Source organism: Bombus impatiens, unplaced genomic scaffold, assembly GCF_000188095.3.
Source record: "Bombus impatiens unplaced genomic scaffold, BIMP_2.2 scf_0699, whole genome shotgun sequence".
Lineage (NCBI taxonomy): Eukaryota > Metazoa > Arthropoda > Insecta > Hymenoptera > Apidae > Bombus > Bombus impatiens.
This window is the reverse complement of record NT_177118.1, coordinates 104,316-114,923: the sequence shown is the minus strand read 5'-3', so window position 1 is coordinate 114,923 and position 10,608 is coordinate 104,316. Positions and strand designations below refer to the sequence as shown.

The 10,608-nt window shown below is 35.4% G+C and overlaps 1 long non-coding RNA gene across 1 annotated transcript; it reads left to right on the top strand.

Moving 5' to 3' along the window:
* The first annotated feature begins 322 nt into the window (after positions 1–322).
* Positions 323–10,222, top strand: LOC112213494. Its single transcript, XR_002947378.2, has 2 exons — positions 323–735; positions 9,714–10,222. It is a non-coding gene; the product is annotated as an uncharacterized LOC112213494 (long non-coding RNA).
* The last annotated feature ends 386 nt before the right edge of the window (positions 10,223–10,608 follow it).

Genomic DNA, 10,608 nt, shown 5'->3' with positions numbered 1-10,608 from the left:
ATAAATTAAAATTCATATTTTTATTATTATATGAAAAAAATAAATTTCACATGATAATATTATAATTATATTATTTGTAAATTTAATTTTTAAATATATAGGAACAAATTTCCCGTGTGAAATTCAACTTTCGCTCCTGCTACCAAATCTATAGTATTTAATTATATATTTAAAAATATATAAACGATTCTTTCACGCAACACTGATAATTCGTTTATTTCATTCTTACAAAATATGTCATGTTAAATGGTAATTTAATTAATTTGCCAATTGTAAGAATTTTTATTACAATATTCTAATTGAAGGAACATTCAGCAAAGGAGTACCAAAAATTCAATATATCTAACCTGTACACTCTGCGTAAGATTCTTTCCGAAACCAATAAGTAGCTGACCAAGACCTTCGGCCCGTTACAATTCACGGATTTCTAAGAGTGCGGACCTTGAGAACCGCTACAGTTAAAATACAAGCTGTCAGAGAGCGCGAAGAAAAGGCACGGTGGAAAATGAGCGAGAGAAGGCGTAGTAGAAAGGCATGGAAGAAGGGGCCAAGAAGCAGGCGATTCACGTTGGCCAGGGAAGGGAACTTCGTAGACTTCTCAGTCAGAGAAGCTCCGCGAGCCACGGCACACCTGGTCATCGACGCGTGAACGCGAATGTTGCGCGTGTTCCGTGTGTTGCGTTCGTCAGTGACCGGTAAAACGGTGAACAATCGAAGCAAAATCGCGTTTTCGAGGTGCAGTTTCCCTATTAACACGTTGGCACGCGAATTTGATATATCTTTTTCCTACGATATACCGTAATATTTATAACCAAACTGTTGATTTTTATGCATTTGTAGAACAATTCGAAGATAGAAAAATGCATATAATAGAGAAAAATATATAAAACATTGGAAGTATAGTTCCTATTAGTAACATTTAACAAATTTTACGTAAATTTATATCTTGCAGAGTAGATAAATTAAAAGTTAGAATCTCGGTAGAAAATTCTTTTATCTGTCGAGTATTATAAAGAGCCCTATACTTCCGACATTCTATATATTTTATCATATCTTCCGCGTTCTATGTAATTTTCAACTTTTAAACTAACTAAAAATCTATTAATAAGTGAAACAATTCTCTATCTAGATTCCATTCTTTGTTTTTTAGTCATATTCGAAAAATTATGAACTTGCACGAATATCCTTAGTCTAATCATAACGTTTCGTTTCTGGGGAATATGCATGTCGCGTTTGCGCACTTTTTTACAGATAATCTAGGTTATTCGTGTTATTGGAAATTGTTTAGTCGATGACATTGATCTTATTTTAATCATCCTTAAGAATTTAAATTCGAATTCTACTTCTAATAAAACGTGGGTCAAAAGTGCTAACCGACACTTTCTTTAAGAATGCGAAAAGAGACACTCAGCTTGGATAGTGGTTCTGTTCGTTGCATTTACTATTTCCAAAGATTCGTGGAATTTCTCGTTTAGGGATTTTCCTACGCCGCGTGGCCGATGCAGCAAGATACTTTAAAGTGACTCTTGGTGCGAATAGCATTGCGAAGGATTTTAATCGCAAGAAGGAGAATTTGAATTTTGGTGTACAGAGTGGAAGTTTTAAGCTTTAGTAGAGTTTTGGTTTGTTTCAGAATTTCCGTGAGTTTATTGTCTAGAGATTTTCGTTTGGAACATGAACTTCGGCAAGATAGTATTTCCACATTATTCTTAGCGCGAATGTATGTCTGGCAAATTATTCAGTTTAGAAATTTGTTGTTTAGGGATTTTCGTCTGGTTGTATTTAAACCCATCCTATGTTTCGCTGGAATTGTAAACATTTCTCACGAATATGAATATCTTGAATTGAACGTATCTATTGTATTGGCAACTAAGTGATTGCACATTTTGTCATTAGTTGGTATTGACAAAATCCGCAATCACTTAGTTACCAACCAATAATAACTAGACCAAAATTAGTTCAATTTTACTTAGGTTTGTAAATATATCATTCAGCAACTTTGGATAGTGGAAGCGATATTAGCAATAATAGTTGTAGATGTGGATGAAATTTTCGAGTTTTTGATCGTCGGTATGAGCATTTGAATTTGATAAATGTGGTCGGTTATGGGTCACAAGAATATTACATTTCGGAATTGATTGCAGAGCAATTGTATCTTAATTCACGCAAATGTCTTATATATTCTCTTTTAATTAATCTAACAATCATAATGCTAAATTAATTAATTTGACATTAATAAAAAAATAAACAACAAATTTTAATTTAATTTAACAATCGATCTGTACAGTTTGCAGTCACTTCACATTACCTAACATCGGAATACTATTCTCCTTACAACCAGTCTGCCGACAACATACAGTGCACCCAGCGACTGCATTCCAATCTGCTCAGACCTTTAACAGTCCAAGAATATACAGCGTTGTTCAAATATTTCGCTCGCCTATTATTTTCAAAGGATTTTCGTTAGCAAGAAAACGACAGAGAAAAATGTGAGAAATATCAAGAATCGTCAGAATTAAACTTACGCATGCGAGTAGCATTGAAAAGTTTTACCACTTTAAGCCATAAAATGTACTGAGGATTATTGTATTGGCAGCTAAGTGATTGCAGATTTTGTGAATGCCATCTAATGACAAAATCCGCAATCACTTAGTTGCCAACCGAATATTAATGTAAAGTGTTCAAATTTAACAAAGTATTTGATAATTTAATTAAAATGAAGAAACAATTGAACGATTTTTAAGTTACAATCTTTTAGAAAAGGAATCTTTAAAATATTTCAATATTGAGTATTGATACAAAACTTTTGAGCAATAGTTTGGCTGATGGCAAAAGCTGATGGCTATTGTAATCTTATCGGGTTGGCAACTAAGTGGATTTTGTCAATGCCACCTAATGGCAACATCCGCAACCACTTAGTTGACAACTCAGTATGTTTAATGTGTTTCGTTTCTTAAATCCTAGTTTCCCGCGTGCCCTTCTAAGGCTTTGCGATTTCGCCAACTGTCGCTGCTGCATCCTTGACAGTAAATGTAAACCTAAGCTTGTAGTTGATAGGTCTTTGGGAAGATTGCAGTTTGCGGTGTAGCAGTTTCTGCTCGCGTCCTGCTTCAGGATCGTACTTGCATTTCATCTTGTTTTGTGTTTCGCAAACTAATATATGATACTGTTTGTTGAAGTTAGCCATCGCGAAATTTAGCTGGCTGTTCATACTCGATGGAAGATTCTCGTGGAAACGGGAACATATTGTTTCGCATTCGCTTCGCTCATACGTATCTCTTATCATGAAATCTCACTTCATCCTTGATCTTCCGTAAACTGTTTGCTTGTGAGAAAAATAATTATGATTTGTTACGACGATACGTTTTTATCCCAGCAATATTAATATTAATACTCTTGCATATATTGGCAACTAAGTGATTGCGGTATCATTAAGTGGTATTGACAAAATCCGTAATCGCATAGTTGCCAACTGTATTATATCATTTGGTGTATGAGTAGCAGACAAGTTACATAGATTGAAACGTAGAGAAAGATGATGATGTTACATGATGTGGCAATGAGTCATTTGTTTTTTTCGGTATTGAACATGAATAGTGTGCCAGGATAATGAAACCTGAAAGTATACAAAATTGAGCAGTTTGTTTTGTAAAACGATCGTAAGTAATAAATCATTGTTAATAAATTGTTTGCTATCAATACAACATACTATAGTAATAAAGCAAAATAACAGTAATAGTGAACGCGATAAAATTTAAACGTTATAAATATAGGGACATTTTAATTCATGTGTACATTCTAATTTAAACAACGATGACGAGGTCAGCAATAGGAAGTTGGCAGTCTAGTGAACATTGTTAATCAAATGTTGCAAAGAATGTCACAATGTCTATTTATTTATCGTCCATTCCTGCTCGTATTTTGTGTTACGATGTTAGTGTGTACATTTAGTCACGTGTTGAATTTTACGAGCAATGTGAAATAATATTATTGTTTATTGAAAAACAACTTTGCCTGTCAAGGTTTCTCGTTACGATGCTTACGAGTTGAATGTATATGAAACAGGAGAAATTCTACGATATATTATTCGATTAATGTTTCAGTATCAAATTACGCTCGACAATATATTGGTATGTATTAACAGCGATCGATAAGTGGCAGATAAAAAAATATTTCATTACTCGTTAAATTATTCGATCGTGAATTCCTCATTTGTTTTAATTGGTATTAAATTTCCTTCGAATTTTACAGCAAAGCTATCCACAAAGTATCGTAACGACTATCGATATGAAATATGGTTTATCGCTTTCCACGTACAATCGGCTTCTCTTGCAGAACGTTTTATATTTACGACCTTTGTTTATGACGATAAATCGTACATGGATAGTCATGAATTTTTGACAGCTTTGATAAGATGATCGCGATAAAAGTGTATCTATCGTTTCAGAAATAAATATGGAATTGGCTGAGAAATATTTGCGAATACAATTACGTGTCTGCTTTTGATTTATTCCACTGATATTATAGCAACGAAGAACGTCGTATTCGCTTGTTATCATAATACTTGATTTTCACAAGTTTATCAATTGATTAGGATCAATAAATAATTTCAAAATCAAACTTTAAAAAATTGTAAAAATAAAATAAATTCACACCTTAGAAACGATCAAAATATTGTCAGAAATCTATCGATTTGGTACAGGAGACCGTCAACAAACCTAACCTATTAGGTTGGCAACTAAGTGATTGTAGGTTTCTTCATTAGGTGTGGTATTGACGAAATCTGCAATTGCTTAGTTGCCAACCTAATAAATCATAAATTATAAACTTCTAGAATTATTAGAAAAGATTCCTCGAAATTTCCAGTCGATTTGACTACCAAATTCCAATTTTTAAATTATTAAGCAAATTCTCATAAATCTAAAATCATAATTCAACATGGAGGGTTACTGAAAAATTTAATCCAAACTTGAAGTGTCGCATGGAAAATTTGCAAAAATTTCTCGTGGATCCTTAGTGCATTCGTAATGAAGATCTGACAGAAATCTTGAATCGATTTGGTATCCAACATCGCTGTTTGATTTCGTTTAAAATTCTTCCGTGATCGTCATAAAAATCCGAAAACAGAGCAATCCTGTTCGCTGAAGCGGTGATCCGGAGGATCGATGGCTAGTGCACGTCGAGAGCAACTTATTGAAAACGGTTCGTCGCACCTGACGCCTCCGCCGTTACTGGCCAGGTTTCATCCTGGCGACCGCTTACTCCGGAAACGTAGCTCGTGGGACACAGTGGCCTCGTGTTTCATGGAGAAACGGAACATATTGCCGGGTCATCAATCCTGGCTGCACTGGAAATTTTATATCGTTCCACCGGGATGCTCTTACTTGACGTGTCCTGAGTAGTTTCTTATTTACTTCGTTCGCAATATTTCCTAAAATATTCTGTCTCGAAGATCGTCGTTGACTCTTGTTCGTTTAAAATCTTTCCAAAATGATTCTTCGGAATATCAATCGTTGAGCATTTCTCTCGGTGGTTTAGGATATTTCTACGATTATTCGAGACTTGGGACAGTGAGAAATGGGATGGAAATATTTCCAAGATGGCTCTCCAAAATGTAGATCATTGAGAATTTTCCTCGTTGGTTGGCAATATTTCTATCATATTATTTTTTGAGACATGGATCAATGGGAAATAAGAAGATATTTTCAAAATGATTCTTCAGAATGTAAATCATTGAGATCAAGATTTAAATCAGTGAAAATTGAGCAGATATTTTTCCCCATAAATCTAGAATATTTCTGCAATGTTTCTTTGCATTTGGACTAGAGAGTATTTTTAAAAAAATCCTTTTTACAGGAGCAATATAAAGAGATTTTATTATTCCATCTTGGTGGATGTGTGAATACAATGAAACTATGAAACGAGGATTTTCCACTCGACATAGTAGCCCAGTAGAGTAGATTGTCATGCAAGGATAATCAAATTTTACGATTATAGAGCTGAAAGAAGTAATATACCTTCAAATTGAGGATGAAAATCTGAACTCATAGGTCAACGTATCGCATAAAAGTGGTAGAAAGAACATTGCTAGGATCGTTAATTAAATATTCTGATCGTAAAAATAAATTATTTCAATTGTATTACAATCCTCTTTCTTCTCATTTTCCATCACATTTAGAATTTATTATTCATAACCAAACTATGTAATACCACAGTATATAGTTGAAACGAGCACCATGCACCACACATTAATTCTACTCAAATAACTCATGTAAAATTCTATTAAACCAATTCCTATTTTCTCCAAAAATAAACCAACTATTTTTCATTACTATTAAATCTACAATTCACTATCCATAACCAAATTGTGTAATGTTACGGTATAAATTGGATAAAACCAACACTGTGAGTCGCATACAAAATGTTCACACACATACTCATGTTCTCCAATTTTTCCCAAAATAATCCAACCATTTTCCAATTCCATCACAGTAATTACTAGTTATTACCTTTTTTTTATATTTATTTATATTACTATTAGTTACTAAATTAAATTAGTAATCGCTATCAAGCGCCATCTTTAACTCTTGCCTTGTACCTCCAAACAAGCTTTTTCCGCTAAACCTGTCAAAATTCTATTTTCTATTGGATTTTCTAAGTGATTGCGGGTTTTGTCAATACCACCTAATGACAAAATCCGCAATCACTTAGTTGCCAAGTACAGCGTTCGCGTTTTCTTCGTGTCTTCGTATTATGCAAACGTACGGAGGAACGTTGCAGCCAGACAAGTGTGGTTAATAATATGTCTGTTGATAATGGGAGACGTTAGTTTCCGTTCACTTAGCCGGCACGCTGGCCAACATTAAGGATTTTCAGTCGCGGACAAGCTCGATAGATTCGGTGTTTATTCGACAGGAAGTTGCCACGACTGCTCCTAACCTTGCGTAGTATGACTTGATTATGGATCAATGCCAATTGTGCTAGCAAAAGCAAAGAAATTCGGAAATGATTGTGTAGTGGTTGATTATACAGTGAAGTGGAAGTTGAAGTGGAATTGGTATTTGATTTGGAAAGTTGGATCATATTTCCAATCGAAGCTCGTTTTCAATTTTGCAGTTTCCTGTCTCATGTGAATTTGATAGTAATAATAGAAACGTGCTGATGAGATGTGTTTAATTAATTACCTTTTTTCATGGTTATTAAAGTCTTCATGATTCGTGATTATTAATTTCATTCTGATAATCCGTTCTGTTTCTATCATTTACGTAGCATCACGTGAAATTTGTTGAAATTAGATGTCTCGATACAAAACTCGAATTTCGTCTGTCAAATTGTGGCTACCAAAGTTTCCTATAAAATAAGGGGGAAAAATAGAAAAAAAAACCTTTGTTTAAAAAATTTCTATAATCAATTTACAATTTACAAGGTTTGAGTACAAGTTTAGGTACAATTTACATTCTACTAGAGTCTGTATTATGCACAAAATTCATCAGCTGTTGCCTTAACATTGGAGAAAAAGCAGAAACTTACAACTTGGAAAAAGTTGCAAAATGACTATGAGTTACAAGCTCAGCGAAATGCTTGTTTGTCGTGTATCAAACGTTGAAAAAACTAACAAATTATTACTTGGAATAAGTTGTAGAATAACATTCATCAGTTACGTATACTAAGTCGTTTATATGCAATACTTATCAATAGTGGCTTAAAACTTCGAAAAATCATTTCCTCGATAAGTTTTTCAAATAACGTACACGATATATCTAAATGAAAAATAGCTGTAATCAACAGGAACTTTTTATCTTCAATTTTTATTATTATCATTCCTTATTATACAACTGAATGTATTTTTATTAACAGAGCGAAGTTTCTAGAACAAACTAAAGCTAAAAAGTTAATTTTCAATGTTCAATCGGCCAATTTTAATATAACGAGACTTTCTTGTTATCTGATATCGTTGTTAACTAATTTCACTAATAATATTCATTTTATCGACTTCTGAATTTTATTTCAATGATATCAAATTTTTCTAATCGTATAAAAGTATTACCAAATGATACAAAATTTATTATAGTCGAATTCAATGAATTATATAATTACAATAATAAATACAGAAGTGCAGAAACAATTTTTCTAGCCACTCTAACTACACGGTGCTATTAAAATAATTGTACGTTCGTCATTGTGCACGATGAGCGTTCGTGGTCACGGAGGAAACATATGGAGACAGAAGTTATTCGAGGGGCGCAGCTGACTTGACTACAAATATCGTGGCTGGTGTTGCAGAAACTCGATATGAACGGTGCCGCTCGCCCTTGTGCCAATAAACTGTATTGCAGCTCGTATCTCGCCGCTAGAGCCATTAGCTTGTCGAATCCTAATGCCGATTGTGATTATTACGATCTGCCAATCGCCTATTTCAAATGCGACTCGCGATCTTTAACGTTTTACGTTTCCGGTCTCTGGTTATCTCGCTCAGAATCTTTCTCGGTTTGCGCATTTGTTCTACGATGGAGAACTTAGTGGAGTTAAATTTAAGTTCATCTATGAGACGTGAAATTTTTCAAAGATTTCCCTCTTTCAGAAAAGATATAGCAAGGTTATTGGTTTACAGAAGATTTCTAAAATTGGTGTCTACAGAGTATGAATTAATTTGTCACTGTCTATTAAATTGTTAATATTTTGCATGTGATCGTTTATTTATTTAGGATTTTTCAGTATCTGTCACCAGTGTTCCATAGTAACTCGTCTCACTTGCTTTCTCATCCCTGAAAACATTCATTTTATCTGAGGGCCTCAAAGCTCGTATCTTCCAACACTCAAATTAGCCATGTCACATTTAAGCCGTTGACTTTCACGGGAATTTTATATATTGGGTTGGCAACTTTGTCAATAGGTGGTATTGACGGAATCCGCAAACAGTTAGTTGCCAACCCAATATATATAAAATTCCCACTCCTGTACAGTCTGTTGTATTGGCAACTAGGTGATTGCGGATTTTGTCAATAAGTGGTATTGCCAACCCAATATTTTGTCGTAATGGGTTAAAATATACTACATGATAACATTTTATTTTTGCAAAATATTGTGTATATATATATTTGAGCGCTATTTCTCTGAGAGTGTTATCTGATTCACGCATATTGTAAAAAATTTAATTCATGCAATTTGTCTCGTTTTAAAGACACTCGCGGCCAAGAAATACCACTCGGTTTGCAATTTTTCTAATCACATCCTTCCTGGTCCGATCTTATCACTCATCCTTCCGTGCTATACTCTTTATGCTACTCTTAATCTGGTTACTGCACACTAATTGTCTACGTTACAAGCCGCTGCTACTCAAAGACTATTATATCCGCCAACGACCCTGTCGCTAATTGCCTGCTTGTTGCACCTTTTAATCTCTGGTATCTTCTCTTTTCTTTATCTTTTTAATCACATCTTCCTTAACGATTCCTTCACCAGTTCCGATCTTCTATCTCTTAAAATACTTCTCTACGCTTGTGTTTAGCCTGCCTACTCCTGTGCAGTCCGTTGTATTGGGTTGGCAACTAAGTGACTGCGGATTTTGCCAGTACCACCTAATGACAAAATCCGCAATCACTTAATTGCCAATACAATAGACTGTACAGGAGTACTGACTACTAGAAATGTAGAGCAACTGACGTTGTCAAAATTTAATCCATGAGGTTTATCTTGCTTGAATCATGTCAAAGGTCCTAGTAACGTGGGTCACTGAGCCATCGCGGCAGTGAACGTGTTAGAAAATCTTTCTCAAACGAATCTCAGTTAGTCAGATGAATTCACCTCGAAAACGTCGATCGGTGTTTCCGCTCGCTTTAGAATGATGCCGAGTGTTTACACGAGGTGAGCAACGGAAATGGCGAGGCTGTGCAAGTGAACATAAACGCGGTGTTTCGTGCTGCACCACATTTCTCACGCATCTGGCCAGAATCCCGTTTGGATTACGTCGTAGAAGGAGGTGGAACGCGCAGCAACCAAGAAAGGGGTTGGGCTGGTCTTTTCACAGGAAATTGTGGTTCTGTGAATGCCGTTTGGATTACTCAAGAGCGTCCAACCGATGCCTGATTTCGGGAATCAGCGCCAGGCAGCCCCGGATCCTCGCATCATCCTCGTTTGAGAACATCTCAGGCATGAAGGAGCGCGAGATGAAACTCTTTGGCTGCCGATGGTCCTTTTGGAATTTCGCGACTAATCTCGCAGGTTCGTCATCCGGATATTATTGAACAAACGAACGTCACTCAGCAGATACTATTCGTCTCTCTCTCTCTCTCTCTCTCTCTCTCTCTCTGTCTCTTATTTGCCCTCGCGCGTTTTCTTCCCTGATCATCTGATCATCGACTAATGCTGAAACAACGAGAAGACAGGGGAAATCGGATGAGAATTACGAAACCACTGCGGGACCCGCATTCTCAAGTCTCCGTAGAAACATTTTTATTGTCAGAACTTTCTAAATTTAACTTTGAAATGGCTAGTTTCTTGGTAAACGGAGCTATGGCTGTGTAAGATGTACAAGATATACTTGGAGGTGTATGGTGAATGGGAGGATGCTTTTGTAGAATAACAAGACCAAGTCGATGGAGATGACGC